Genomic DNA, 16106 nt, shown 5'->3' on the forward strand with positions numbered 1-16106 from the left:
CTTTCCTTGTACTCACCCCACCCAAGTCTGAAATAGCCTGACCTTCCGGGTCTCCTATGCCCACCTGTCCGTTTAGACATTGGTGGAGAGCTCGGGAAGTTAGGAAAGGGATTGTGTTTTGGGGAAAATACTGGCATGGCACGAGAGCTAATTAGGTGCCTCTGTCTCAATCTCTATTAGACTTTCTGTGCCTCAGTTTCCCCATGTGGAAAATGGGGATAAAGGTACTGACCTCTTTGGTAAAGCACTTTGATTAGAAGAGCTATCTAAGAGCTAGGTATTGCTATTATTTACCATGGTATCTAGCAAAGGGCTAGGGATAGGAACAAGGTTGACATGCTAATGTTTTTGACTATGTCCAAGTAGGCAAGTAGCAACAGGTGTATGAGCTACAGAAGATGATCACAAACCTACACTCCCTTCGATTATATATGCGTACTCTTTAATTGCCTAATGAAAGGGACACTGTCAACATAAAACATGCACGAAACCTAGTCAGCTTCCAGCAATGAGTTAAAAAGACTTTGAGGCCCCGGATACCCATGCAAAACTGTGGTTTACTGCCACATTTCCTGTTATGTTTCCTCCTCTGCTGTTGCATCATGAAAACCCCTCACTCAAACCACAGAGCAAAAGGAGAGAGAGCGCATGAACAACAGGGAAAGCAAGTGTATACAAAATGCTGTCAAATGGCCAAGGAAAACACACTGAAAAAACAGGGCGATGATCCTTTTCTCGAATCTCTCTCTTATAGCCCGGTGCACTTGCAGCCTGCATGGAACTGTGACCGTCTATATAATCCAATCTGCAACTATTCAAAGCATCCTGATCTGGTGCATCCTTCATGCAGTTACCTTAATGGACGAGTTACCTTAAAGACGAGTTACCTTAATGGGCACACTCAGTAAACTGGTTTGAGTTCAGGTACAGCCAAAAACTTCAAGACAGCAAAGGTGCCAGAGCGGTGGCTCTGCTAAGCAGGAGACTACGACGCCCATCAGCCCCCTCTCCTCCGCACATGCCTTCCTCCTGGCCAGATAAGGGGACGGGTCCTGAACCAGGAGGCGGCTGGACTCTGTTTGGAAGTGGCTAGCCAGGAAGTGCAGAGAAGCTGGACTGAGATAGGATTCCCCAGAACTGCATGCGGACCCGTGTGTGGGATAGGCTGTGAGGGCCCGAAGTTACAGCTGGGTGCAGGTCTCTATCAGGCTTACAGGGGAGCAGCAGTGGCTGGGCAAAGAGCCAGTGCGGAGGGGCCCCAAGGAAAAACACTAACTGAGCTTGGCCTGGAAATCTGCAAGGTCCTGTTTGCTTGAATAAAGACAGGACTGGAAAAGACATCCCAGCCGCTAACCCTGCAGGGCCCTGCCTCTCGACTGGACTGGCCTAGGGACCCAAACATTCACCTCTCTTCCCTCCCTTTGCACTGTCACTGTACCAAAGGTGTTTGCAACCTTTCCCTGTCCCTTAGCCACGTGTCTGGGTGGGTACTGAGACCCACCAGGCCCAGCTCCCTGCAGTGCCTGCTTATGAGTCACGAAACCCTGGCAGAAGTTTGCAACAGCAACGTGGCATCTGTACCATGAAGGCTGCAATAGACGCTTTGAAATCTGCCATTCCTAAGCTGCTTCCCAGCCTGTGTAACCTCTGCCTAACCTCGGAGAACGGGTGGGAGTCTCACCTCGCTCTGCACACACAGCTGCAGCCAGCAGGACGACGAGAAAGGCCTTCATCTTTGTTGACTGCTCTCCACCTGTGTAGGATGGGCAGGTGCTCCAAGGGCAGACTATATACCTTCCGCAGCAGCGGTTTGACAGGTTTGGGGTGTCTCAGAGTAGGATATCGACTTGGCCAAGGGGTGTGTATCACGTGTGTGGGAGTTCTCCTGATTGGAGTCTATGTGGCATATGTGACGCTGGCTGGATTAGGGGGACCATTTCTGATACTGTTTAACACCAATATTTCAAATGACAGTCATTCATATGAGATAGGCCATGTCAGGTACCGTTAGAAAGGTTACGGTTTGCTAAGGATGATAATATTGTTTCTGTGCATGTGTCATGTTTGTGCTGGAAGTTATGGATATGTTTGATGTAACTGTATTTCAACTTGTGCTGTGTTTCTGGGTGACACCCCAGACAGGATGGCTGCAGCAATAAGCTGCTTAATGACCCATGAAGGGAACTCACAGGTACAATGGTCCCAGGGGGGAGAAGCCAGGGATACACCTGATGAGTCACCAGGACTTACTCATGTGACCCTGGACTCCATCTTATCCCTAGCTCCGTCCTCCCCAATCACTCCAGTCGGTCTGCGTCTCTCTTGTACTGAGTGCCTGGAAATGAATGTAGTATCAGGGAGACACAGGATTGCCATACCAGATCAGGTCAGGATCCTCTCCCTGACAGCAGGCATCAGTTCATGTGTCGGAGGAAGGTGAAATAAACTCTTTGATGGGCATTTAGGGAATAACGTACCAACAGGGGAGATCCCTTGATCCCCAACAGTCTGTGGTTTGTTTATCCCCTGCAGCATGATATTTTGTGTCCTTTAAAATTTAAAAAATGATATCTGTTTTACCAGCACTGTCATTAACTCTGCAACTCTCTAATCCTTTTCATATCTTGCTACGCTCTTGGGTGAAGTAATAGCATCTGACCGGGCGTTCCACAGGTTATTCATGCACAATGCGAGAGGGTATTTCCGTGTGTTAGTTTTCAAAGCTTATTAGATTCCAGAAAGGAGCATTGTGGTATCTAGTCTGACTTCCCGTATAACACTAGCCAGAGAACTTCCCTAAATGTGTTTAAGATGGGTCCCCTTTCGGTATCAGTGGTTGTCTCCTTGCGTTTGGATTTTGAGCTAGGGATAAAAGGGAATTCCCAATTTACCTTCTCTGCCCCATTCATTATTTTGTGTACCTCCTTCATGTCCCCTTTTGTTTCCCTCTTCCGTGAACTCAACTGTCCTCTAACCCTTGCCAGGCCTCCCGTCTTTTCTGTTGCCAGTAGATTCATAAGGCCAGAAGGGATCATTGTGAACATCTTGTCTGATCTCCTGTGGGACACAGGCCATGAAAAGACCCTGATTTAATCCCTGTTTGAACTAGAGCTTGTATTTTAGAAAAGCAGCCGCACTTGATTTAAAAATTGCCAGTGATGGAGTGACTGGGGAGGCTGGAGCGAGGCTGTTCTCGGTGGTGGCAGATGACAGAACAAGGAGCAATGGTCTCAAGTTGCAGTGGGGGAGGTCTAGGTTGGGTATTAGGAAAAGCTTTGTCACTGGGAGGGTGGTGAAGCACTGGAGTGGGCTACCTAGGGAGGTGGTGGAATCTCCATCCTTAGAGGTTTTTAAGCTGAGGCTTGACAAAGCCCTGGCTGGGATGATTTAGCTGAGGTTGGTCCTGCTTTGAGCAGGGGGTTGGATTAGATGAGGTCCTGAGGTCCCTGCCAACTCTAATCTGCTATGATTCTAGGACATTACACTGGGAGGGAGGGGGAGCAAATTCACAAGGGGGAAAAACCTCCCCGTGACCCAGAGAAGTAACAGCATTGGGGCGGCAGACAGCAAAGGGACCTTGTGTATGAACAGATTTTCAGTCCTGAGCACAGGGAGAAGCACGTGGGCATTAGCTGGGATATCCCAGGGCAGGTCTAGTGCAGGCACGTCAGTTTCGACATTTTCTTCAGGCCAAGGACTGTCTCTCTGTTTTACGCATACAGTGGTGTCTTGATAGCGTGCGTTCCTTGGCGCTCCCACGATGCAAACACTAGTAAATCATGTATTTCCTTTCCTCTTAACACTCTCCCCCCGTGTGATGTTGTCCCATAGCCAGGAGATCTCTCACACCCTGGAGCCTGGCCATGGCTGGCTGATTTGATTTGTATTTACTGTATTTAAAAAGTACATGCCAATGGCTGCCTGGGGCTGTCTGTTAGATTCTCCCCCTCCCATGATCCTGGCCCAGCGCCATGCTCTGTCCTATCCCAGTCGCTGTGGGGCCAGCAAGGAGGGCAGAGAAACTGTCTCTCCAGCTCCCCTCCTGGCCTCAGGGTGCCCAGCCAGGGCAAATGCTGACTGCCAACAGGAAGGGAGGTGGGGTGAGAACAAGCTGCAGGGAAAGGGAGATCCAGGTGGAGCATGGCGGAGGGCATAGGGGCTCAGGGGGGAAATAGACTGGGAATCCCCTTTTGCCCCTGTTACCTTTTCTACCCCCTTGAGTTATTGTGTCCCCTCAGCCTCCTCCCCTTTGAGCACATGCGCGCTTGTGAAGAGGGCGGGGGAAACGACAGGCCACTCAGCAGTTAGTCCAGGGCGCCCCGAGCACAGAGATTGTCTCCTCCAGCCCCGAAGCGTCTCCAGCTAAGGCCTGTCGCGGTGGGACACACGCACACACTCTGTCGTTGACAGCTCACGCAGCTCAGGGTTGTCCCGAGCCCCTCCGGGGCGGGTTGGGAGTAGACGCGAAGGCAGGCGCTGGTGTCGCCGCTCCCGGCTGTTCGAACCCTCCACCAGCCTCCCGTTCGTCCGTGCTAGAGCACACAGCTCCACCAGGCCTGTGACGAGAGGCTGTCGCTGCTTAGTCTGCCTGGAGAGCCGTGACGGATGGAACCAACCTATTATATCTTACATTGGCTGACGCCCCCCGGCAGCGCCAACTCAAAGGGCTGCTTGTATTCAGGGGAAGAATCCCGCACCGGTGGATCGGGTGGGACACCACAACTGAGCTCTCGACACCCCTTTGTGACGGCAGCTCACCTATTCCTGGACCAGTGCGCTTCTGGCCCTTTCCCGCGCACAGATGATCAGCATCTCCTAGGAGTAGAGTGGAGTGTGTAGAGTGGAAGCATCGAAGAGAAAGAAAGTCTTACATGCAGGGGTCCATCGCTGCACCTGCCTTTTTGACCACTTGATCGTAGACACAAGACCAGGCTCACCAGGCGACTCTCTGGCTCATCCAGAATTGCCGCACCTATGCAGTAGATTAGCCTGGTCTCCTCCCCATGTTGTGACTATGGGGCAACGTTTCAGACAGTGACTCACGTGATGGAAGAGTGCCCTGCTCAACATCTGCAGAGTGGCTTAGCACGTCTAGCCACCCTTGGTAATGAGACTATTTCCAATAACCCAAAGGAGATCATTGTATTGCAGTTGCAAAGCAGCGATGACCAATGGGGAGGGCATTTCTTAGCAATTAAAAACCAAAGTGTGAGAAGTTTTATCCTTATCTGGGTTCCTTATCTGCCAGGAAATGCCCAATCCATGTTGTGTTCTGCTTACGTACAGAGAAGTTAATAAATAAATACATAAGTACATAAATACATAACTTTAGTTCTTAGAATTCAGAAGAACACAAGAACCCCACAATACAGAGAGAGACAAAACAAGCTGCTCCCTAGAATAAAGCTGCACAAGTCACCCCACCCTCTCAGCCCAGGTACACAGTTCAGCTTGAACTAACACACTAAAAAATAGCGGTGTGGACATTACAGCACTGGCTGGGGCTAGCCACTTTAAGCTCAGATGCAGAGGGTAACAAATCTGTGACTGGTCCCATTATCTACCTCCTTGTTCCCCACTTCATCCCTCACCTGTAATTTTGTACTAAAACAGGCAGAAAAACCTAGGAGTTTTGTGTTGTAAGGGTTTTTTTTTGTTTGTTTGGTTGGTTGGGTTTTTTTGCAGTTTGCTGTCTTTCCTCTAGTGCTCCCGGTGATTCTGGTCTAAGTAATCAACTCTAGTACATGCCTCGTGCTTTAAAAACAACTTGGCTGGAGTCTTCTAAGTGGCAGCTTGTGCAGTCGACCTAGATGTGTGAAAGATGTTGCTGCACAGCGTGGCAGGGTCTCACATCATTTCTGACTAATTCTCGCTTCAGTGTCTGCACAAACCCCTGGCAGTCCGTTGGGTGCTGGGTGCTAGGTAGCCAGCCCTAGTACTTTTCACCCAACTCTGCCATCGGAATATCTGAAAAGCCTCGGAAATAAATTGTGCGCGGCTAACCTGAAACAAACTCCCCAGGTGACCCCAGGGGGCGTACATAGTGTGAAACACTTCAGCTCTTTCTACAGAAGAGGTTGTTGTCCCGTGCACCGCTGCTGGACACCCGGAATAAGTGTCAGCCACCGCTAAACACATTTGCTTATTTATTTTCTGCAACGCCAACGTGCTGCCATTGCCAGGGCCCAAGTCGGCGTGTGACGTGACACCTTTTCTGGCATGTTTCATTGGATTTATAGGCGTCGCACTGGCTACTTTCCATTTCTGTATCTCAGTCTAACGTTGGCCACCAGAAATAACTTCTGGCCACCCCTTTCATTTTTGCTATTCCGGCGGTGCTACTCATGTAATTCCACTAGCATCCTTCTTTGTAAACTTCCTGGTATTATTGCTTGTAATCCCTATAACAAGCAACCATCTTCCATGGATAACTCCAGTTTTCTATAAGGACTATGTGGCCACTTGGTTCTGAGAGTTGGCCACCCTGGAAGCGTACCGTGCATCACCTTAATCAAAGTAGGCTCATTTCTTGTTTCCAGAGCAATTTCCTTAGCTGTAATAGGGAGGTTATCTAGGAAAGAGATTCTAGACACAGAATTTTCCTCTCTCTGTTTCCCCGTGTCTCCACAACGCAGTCTCCACACCGCTACCTAATGGCCGTTCTGTGTCAGACACACCATTCAGCAGCCTCTCCCGGGTTTGTGTCCAAAACCAAATTGATATCCGTGAGAGCCTCTTTCAGAAAATTACCAAAAGAACGAGTGGCTGACAGGTTTTTCAGGCTTGGCAAAAATTCAGAGAGCCTTTCTCCTTCTGTTTAGTTTCTTGAATGAAACTCAGAAACTAGCAAAATTTTCCTCTTTCATTACATTGGAAACTGTCCATCTTTGCTACATGTAGCCATTTTATCTTTGCTGTCCCTCTTCTTTATTTTTGCATAATCCTATGCTTGGCCTGGGTTTCTTGGCTGGGATGGTTTAGTTGGGGTTGGTCCTGCTTTGAGCAGGGGGTTGGACCTCCTGAGATCCCTTCTAACCCCCATCTTCTATGATTCTCTGTCGTGCTCTCAGCATACGCCCAGAGACGAAAGATTCAAACTCAACTTGATTTCTTAGACTTCAGAACATGCACAGACTCCAAAACAGAGAGAGAACAAAAGGCAGCCTCTTAAAACAGAGAGGCACTGCTCACCACACTTTGTTTTAAGGTGGCTGTCTGCAGCCGGGCTCTGATCTCAGGCTGTGGTAAGGAGGCCCTACTCTGCACTCCGTCAATAGCTTCATACCAAAGCCTGAGATTGGATCTGTGGTTCCCCACCTTTTTGGCTCGAGGGCCACAGATATCATTGTTACAACCCTGAAGGGCCACCGGTCTCTGCCAGCAGCCCCTCTCCACCCCCACCAGATTAAGAGAGTTCAGCGAGGACCTCCCATCCCCCTGGCTGCCCCAGGGAAACCGCACGCGTCTTGTAGCCCCGTGCGCTCCACCTGGGTCCCTAGACAGCGGCTCCCTTCTGCAGCCAGGGGGACGGGAGATCAGTGCTCCCCTTCCCCTGGCTCCAGCAGGGACCCTGGCGCCTCAGGACCCAGGCAGAGCACTTTGCTGTGCACCCTGCTACAGCCGGGGGGGAGGGAAGCACCGATCTCCCGTCCCCTTGGCTGCAGCCAGGAGCCTGCACCTGTTTTGCAGCTCTGCGGCAACATGCTCCGCCTGGAACCTCAGGCAACGGCTCCCTGCTGCAGCCAGTGGGAGGGGAGCGATGGGCACATTAAAAGACCCTGTGGGCCATGGGTTGGGAACCACTGGATTAGAACCTTAAATATACCCCCACCCAGAGGTTGTTACTGGGACGAGGAGCCCCTGAAAACATGGAGTAGGACATTCACCGTACAGCACTGGCTGGTACAGGGCAGTAGGTTATGCCCTGAGACCCTCTCCCCCCAGATTCCTGGCTAAGATCTTCAAAGAGCCAAGGAGGCACGTTAGAGAATCCATCCTGGGTTTGATGCTTACCCCTGCACACACCGGGATGGGACCCTGGCGGTTTGGGGAGGTCAGTGTGGAAATCCACGTGGTACGGATGTTCCTCGCTTTAAGCGCTGCTAGTGATCTGGGGAACAACACAGGACGTTAACCAGCCCGGGGAGCCGTCAGACACGTCAGACCGACTAAAAAAAATGGGTGAAATACAGTTCAGGTTGCTAAGGGGAAAAATGCCCAATTCAAACCCACAAAAACCAGGCAATACTGAGTAGCGCCATACCACAACAAGAAATCAACCAGGCACATGTGATGGGTGTTTGCCCCATACAGGCAAAGAATGAGGGCCTCAGAGGCCAGTCGGGCAACCAGGGTGCACCTGTGGGGTGGGCCAGACTGAATTACAGATGCAGCACGCCTAGGGAAGGAGGAGCTGGGTGGTATAAAGGCAGGAAGCCTGGAGCAGAAGGGGGCTGGGAAGGGAGAAGAGAGGCTGGCTGGGATAGAGCTGGGGGGGTCAGTAGGCTGCTGCAGAGCTGCGTCTGGCTGAGGTTTTGGCTGACAAGGCAGAGCGAGATGGAAGCAATAACAAACGACACTGACAGCAGGCCAGACAATGGGGCTAGGGAAAGCAGGAAGGAAGACGGGCGGCAAAGAAGGAAAAAGAAAAGGGGAGGTTCTCAGGAGCCAGAAGAAGGATCCCGCAAGGAGCACGGCATGACGAAAGGGAAATGGGGAAAATTACAGAATCGCAAATTCCCTATGTAAGGCCATAAAGACGGGGGATATCAACTCCCTGAGGATTGCACAAGTGCTGGAGATAGTGGAAGAGCTGCGAAACTCCCTGGAGCAGCCTTGTTAGTGGAATGTAAGTCCAAAGAACAAGCAGGGAACTCCTTAAGACAGAGGGGTTAGGTAAAATAAACATTAGCCGTCAGCTACTCAGATTCCTTATGGAAACAAGAGGGGTAGACTATGCTGCGCCAATTGAAACCATCAAAGATGAAACGAAGCAAGGAATAGGTGAAGGTGAGGTGATAACAGCGACGTGGCTAGTTAGCAGAAGTGGGAGGTTTATAGCAAGCCCATGACATCCCTGCCGATGGTCACATTGAATGGAAAGATGCTACCAGGTGGAGTCACTTTAGGGCATCAGGGGATGGCTACACTACAGCGCTTACAGCGGTGCAGCTGCTCTGTTGCAGACTCTCTGAGTCGACGGGAGAGAGCTCGCCCATCAACTTAATGACTCCAGCCCCGCGAGCAGTGGCAGGAGAAGCTCTCCCACCGACATAGAATCATAGACGATGAGGGCTGGAAGGGACCTCAGCAGGTCATCTAGTCCAGCTCCCTGCTCAGAACAGGACCAACCTCAGCTAAATCATCCCAGCCAGGGCTTTGTCAAGCCAGGCCTTAAAACCTCTATGGATGGAGATTCCACCACCTCCCAAGGTAACCCATTCCAGTGCTTCAACACCCTCCTAGTGACAAACATTTTCCTAATATCCAACCTAGACCTCCCCCACTGCAACTTGAGACCGTTGCTCCTTGTTCTGTCATCAGCCACCACTGAGAACAGCCTAGCTCCATCCTCCCTGGAAGCCCCTTTCAGGTAGTTAAAGGCTGCTAACAAATTTCCCCTCATTCTTCTCTTCTGCAGACTCTTCTGCAGACATAGCGCTGTCCACACCAGCGCTTAGGTCGGTGTATGTCATGTCATTCAGGCGGGTGGCTTATTCACACCCCAAGCGACATAATTTACAGTGACGTAAGCTGTAGTGTGTACATAGCCTCAGCGACACAGGGTGGGTGAGGTGATCTCTTTTATTTGACCACCTTCTTTTGGTGAAAGAGACAAGCTTTTGAGCTGCATAGACAGACAGAGCTCTTCTTCAGCTCTTCTGGGAAAGGCATTCCCAGCATGACAGCAAAATGCAAGTTGGAGCGGATCGTTTAGCGTAAATAGTTAGCACCTATGGTGAGGAACCATTCAAGGTAGAGTGGCCTGTTAACACCTGTGCAGTCATAGGACAAAAAGAGGAGGTCAGTGGGTTACAGCTTGTTGTAATAAATCCAGCCTCTCTGGTCAGTCCAAGATTTTCTGAGTCTAGAGTGATGAATTTAAGCTCCAAGCTTATCTTTTGAAAGTGTTGTGCAGGTTTCCTTTGGGGGTGAGAACTGATAGGTGATCAGTGGTCACCTTGTGAAAAGGGTTCTGCCACCGGTGTAGGGCATTTTTGTTTTCTATCCTTTTCCCGTGTGAGTTCATTTGAGGGCGTAGTAATTGTCTGGTTTCACCCACATAATTGTTATTGTGGCATTTAGTGCACCGGGTGAGGTACACCATGTGTTGCGATAGGCACGTGTCGGATCCTGAACGGTGTGTGGTCGGGGGCGTTGATCATCATAGTAGAAGAGATGTGTCTGCAGATTTTGCATCTGTTGTTCGGGCAGGGCTGGGTGCTGCTTTGAGTTGGTGTGGCAAGGGGTTGTTTCCATTGATAGTTTCCCTTTAAGTCCAAGAAGAGGCCCTTCTTTCCCTTTATAATAATCCTCGCTATATATATAGCAACTTCCTCTGGTAGATCTTAAATCACTTCACACCCCATGATGGTTTAAATCTCACCAGCCCTCTTCTGAGGTCAGGAAGTCGCATTATCCCACTCTTTGCAGATGGGGAGACAAAGGTGCGTGGTTTTCCTGGTATCACACACAGCGGGTGTCATCCCACTGCCACCTGTGACTTGTAGCACCTGAATTCTTGTTGATAGCAGCAGCCAGCTTCTAGGCCACCGGATGACACTAAGCTGGGGGGAGTGGTAGATACCTTGCAAGGTAGGAATAGGATACAGAGTGACCTAAACAAACTGGAGGATTGGGCCAAAAGAAATCTAATGAGGTTCAACAAAGAAAAGTGCAGAGTCCTCCACTTAGGAAGGAAGAATCCCATGCACAGCTATAGACTGGGGACCAACGAGCTAGGCAGCAGCTCTGCAGAAAAGGACCTGGGGGTAACAGTGGATAAAAAGCTGGATATCAGTCAGCAGTGTGCCCTGGTTGTCAAGAAGGCTAATGGCATATTGGGCTGCATTAGTAGGAGCATTGCCAGCAGGTCACGGGAAGTGATTATTCCCCTCTATTCGGCATTGGTGAGGCCGCATTTAGAATATTGTGTCCAGTTTTGGGCCCCCCACTACAAAAAGGATGTGGACAAGTTGGAGAGAGTCCAGCGGAGGGCAACAAAAATGATGAGGGGGCTGGAGCACAGGACTTATGAGGAGAGGCTGAGGGAACTGGGCTTGTTTAGTCTGCAAAAGAGAAGAATGAGGGGGGATTTGATAGCAGCCTTTAACTACCTGAAAGGGCGTTCCACGGAGGATGGAGCTAGGCTGTTCTCAGTGGTGGCAGATGACCGAACAAGGAGCAATGGTCTCAAGTTGCAGGGTGGGAGGTCTAAGTTGGACATTAGGAAAAAGTTTTTCACTAGGAGGGTGGTGAAGCATTGGAATGGGTTACCTAGGGAGGTGGTGGAATCTCCATCCTTAGAGGTTTTTAAGCTGAGGCTTGACAAAGCCCTGGCTGGGATAATATAGCTGAGGTTGGTCCTGCTTTGAGCAGGGGGTTGGACTAGATGACCTCCTGAGGTCCCTTCCAACTCTATGATTCTAGGATTCTATGATTCTATAGCCGGGAGGTGTGGCCTCCCTCGGAGATTGATGGCGAGGGAGAGCCAAACCCCCTCTGGGGGGTAGAGCCTAGGAGTACAACCCCACCTGACCAGAAGTAGAAAGGAGGGGCAGGAGTATAAAAGGCCGCCCTTCCTGCTCAATAAGGGGAAGGCGGCCAAGGGAGAAGGACGTCTCTCCCTTGGCACTGGGGCCTGGGCCTGGACCAGACCGTTACCCGGAGGAGAGGCTACCAGAGCTGCCAACTCCCTGGGGCCCTAAGGACTGGAGGAGCTACCTGAGCCTGGCTACCTGGGGGGGACCGCTGGATCTTGTGACCTGGAGGAGCTACCCGGGCTGCCAGCGAGCCAGAGGAGACCCCAGGACCCTACGACCTAGAGGGGCTACCCTCCATAGACGGCTCCGAAGAGTTCCCGGACCTGCCGTCAAGTGACGAGGCCGAGGGATTCTGGAGCTTCCCTCAGGCAGAGTATCCCGAGGAGACGGGAAGCTCTAGGGAAAGGGGGGAAGGAAGGACCCCAGGGGAGCCAGCCACCCGTCCAGCTGCGTTATGGCTTGTAGCCGAGTCAGCGCGTTTCGTCTGGAGCCCCGCTGACCAGTGATGGGACAACCCGTCGCTGCCAGGACCCTGGGCTGGGACGCAGTGGAGATGGGTGGGCCTCCCTCCCCCTTCCTACCCTGATCTAGGGGTGATTGCCCGCTGAGGACCAGAGACTCTTTCCCTGCTGCCTGCCCCTCTCTGCTGACGGGCCAGGCTTTGAACTATTTCCTTACCCTTCTGAGGGCTAGAAACTGTCTCTCTTCTGTTTGGTCCGCCCTGCCTAAGGGCCGGGGCTGGTAATTGTGTGCCCGCCCTACTAAGGGCTGGAGACTGTCCCCCTTTTTCTTGGAACTCCCCACAGGGCGCAGGGGCCGGGATGTGTGGCCTGCCTCGGAGATTGACGGCGAGAGAGGGCCACCGGCCCCGCCCGTGCCGAGGGACCTTTCCACGTGGTGGAGAACGCAGGCTGACCTTGCCCCCTGACGACGAGGGGACTGCCCACAAGGCCAGTCCCTGTATCAAGAGGCCACAATGGACCTAGAGAAGCTAATGCAGTGGTGGGCCGAGACCCAACAGCAGCAGCAAGCGGCCCAGCTGCAGCAGCAGCTGGTACAGTCCGTAGGGGCCCAGCAGCAGTAGTTAATCCGGGAACTGGGATCGCAGCAGCAGGGACAACAACGCCAGTACGTCCAGAAGCTGACCGCCCTGCTGCCCAACCCCAGCAGCCTGAGCGCTGGAGGGATGATGGCCCCAGTTGGCCTCCCGATGCTGCTCCCCCTCACCCAGCTGGGGTTGGAGGATGATCTCGAGGCGTACTTGATAACGTTCGGGCGTGTTTCTTCGGCCGCGAGCTGGGCCCCCTGGTGCAGTGGGCCACCCTGTTGGCCCCCTACTTGACGGGGGTCCCGCAGGCAGCCTGTCAGGCCCTCTCCAAGAAACAGACCCGCAACTGTGAAGGCCATGAAGTCCACGATCTTGGGACGCCCGAGACATTAGTCCTGACACCTTTAGGCGTTAGTTTCCGTGGCCCAGAAACTAAAGAACGTGTGTTGGCGGTGGCTGCAGCCAGACCAAACCTGGGCCACAGAGGTCGCCGACCAGATTGCCACAGAGCAGTTCCTGCAAATTTCGCCACCTAGAGGAAGGACCTGAGTCATGCACCACCGCCCTGCCAGACTGAGTGACACGGTGCACGTCATGGAGGACTTCATAGCGGCCAAGACCCCCCACACACCAGGGGTCTCTATGGCAGCCCAGAATCCCCTGCCACCATGCCTCTGCCTCATCCACAGTGCCCTGCCAAACTGGGCCTGATCGCGGGAGGCAGCTGCTGCCAGTCTCCGGTTCCACCGACCCCAGCTGCCCGCCGGGCCCCACCCGGGTACAGTCCAGAAAGGGCCCCAGCATCCCACGACCCGCCAGACCAGGCGCAAGAAATCAGACCCCGACCTGGCCCCTCGGAGGTCAACCCGTGCTTCGCCTGTGGCCATTTCAGCCACCTACAAAGAAATTGCCCCGTTATGGGCTGCTTGTTCAGCCTGGTGTGCACGGGGGATGGGTGAGCCTGGCGACAACTGGCTGCCACAATGACAATCCCTCTGGGACTGCCCAACCATCAGGTGCAGGCACTAGTCGACTCAGGGTGCGGACAAACGCTGGTCCGCCGGGAGCTGATCCCACCAGGCGGATGGACTCTGGGGTGGGTCCACCTCCGATACGTCCATGGGGATGTGAGGGGATACCCCACCTGCCCTCTCCTGCTAACTATCACCGGGGTAACATGAGTGGTGCAAGTAGGAGTAGCTGCTAGGCTGCCCTACCCAGTCATCCTTGGCCAGGACTGGCTGGAGTTTCCCCGAGACCTACAGACCGTCACCCATGGAGAGCTTCCTAGGCAGACAGCACTCCTCGGCGTAGCCGCTCAGGGCAGATTCCCCGAACAGGAGAACCTGGAGGCTGAGGTGACCCCACCACCATCCGACAACCGCGAAGGGGCTGAAAATGCCACCCTGGCCCATCGGAGGGGTATGGCCCGTCCCAGGGCCCCTGAGCATCCTAGGGGACTTCTGTCAGGACCAACACGAAGACCCCATTCTGAGCTGGGCCTATGAGCAATTCGCCTTCTTGGACGGGGTAGCTACCGGCCCCAACCGGCCCAACCAGTGGCCTCGCTTTGAACTCTGCAATGACTGGCTATACCGCGTTGAACAGGATCCCTGAACCCAGGAGCCCCAGACTCAATTGGTACTTCCCCGAGCCCCTGCCAGTCCGTCCTGAAATTGGCCCACGACATCTCCGCCACTGGCCACCTGGGACTAGAGAAGACCCTGGCTCGGGTCTTGACCCGCTTTTACTGGCCTGGGGTCCACCAGGAGTTGAAGGACTACTGTGTGTCATGCCCAAAAAGCCAAATGGCAGCACCTCTTGGCATGCCAAGAGCCCCTCTAGTGCCTCTCCCACTGGCCGGGACCCCCTTCAAGAGGGTCACAATGGACCTAGTGGGACCCCTCACCAAAAACGTGGCTGGGTTCCACAACATCCTGGTCATCATGGACGACACTACCCGCTTTCCTGAGGCCATCCCTGTGACCCATCCCGTGCCCAGGGTAGCCACCTGAAAATGCCAAGGTCAGGGCAGGCTGCAAATGGAGAGCAGATTCTCCCAGCACTGGTGGGTGACACTGAAGTCAGACTTCCCAACCAGCCACAAACAGTGCTTCTGAATCCCCACAGAAGCCAGTACACAAATACACACAGCCCCCTTTACTGCATTTCAGATTCTGGCTCCCAATTAGCCACTGGGTCCAGTAAAGAGACCAGTTAGTTAAACTCTCTGCTCTTTACTAAAAAGATTCCCTCTCACCCCAAAGGGTCAGCCACAGTACCAGTTCAATTTAAGTTTGGATCTTACCTAAAATACCATGCTGCCAGCCAATCCTTTAGTAACTAAAACTAAAGGTTTATTGTAAAAAGAAAGAAACAAACCATGAGAGAAATGTTAAAGGGTCAAAGCAAATCAGATACATACAAATGATTGAAAGTCCATATACATCCAGTTTCTGAGAGAATTGTGGAGTTGCAGGCTTGTACAGTTCCTCTGGTATACATCCAGTACCTGGATGGGTCTAAGTCCTTCGGTTCAGTTGCAAAATGAATTGATCCAGAGGTAGATGTCTGTCTGTAGCTGAACAGGAACAAAGACAAAACGGTTTCCCAGGCCACCGCCTTATATATCCCCTGGCCTTGGCCATGCTGTTTGTGGAATTTTACAGGGACTAAAATGGAGTCCAGAGTCACATGGGCCAGTCCTGGTGCCTCATCAGGTATGCCTTTAGTTTCTTCCTGGGCCCCTTGCATCTCTGATGGTTTCGATGGGCCATCAAGCAGGCTATTGTTTTGCATCCATCCTGCTTGAGTCGTTACCCAGACAGCACAATTTGAAATACAGATATCTCAAATATATCCATAACTTCCATTTCACACATCACACATGAACATAAATATTATCATCTGACTTAGCACATTACAACCTTTCTAACAGTACCTGACATGGCATGTCTCACATGAATTATTATGAGTTTGACATACTGATGTCAAACAATATACTAAATGCCTCCCTCCACAATCTAACCAGCATGACAGACCCAAAGCGAGAGTGGTGTAGGAAGGAATAATCGGAGCTCCTGAATACACCTCAAGGGCCTCCTAGTCTTGACCATGCGTCAGCATCTAGATTCTATTTACCCTTAATGTGAACTGTGTTCATATCACATTCCTGTAAGGCTAAACTCATAGCAGCCTAGAGTTGGTCCCTTTGGCTTTGTGTACCCATACCAATGTAGCGTGACCACTGAGCACAGGAAACTTCCTGTTATACAAATAGGGGTGAAGTTGCTTAA

Source organism: Emydura macquarii, unplaced genomic scaffold, assembly GCF_026122565.2.
Source record: "Emydura macquarii macquarii isolate MOO-44397 ecotype Brisbane River unplaced genomic scaffold, CSIRO-AGI_Emac_v2 contig_366, whole genome shotgun sequence".
NCBI classification, from domain to species: domain Eukaryota; kingdom Metazoa; phylum Chordata; order Testudines; family Chelidae; genus Emydura; species Emydura macquarii.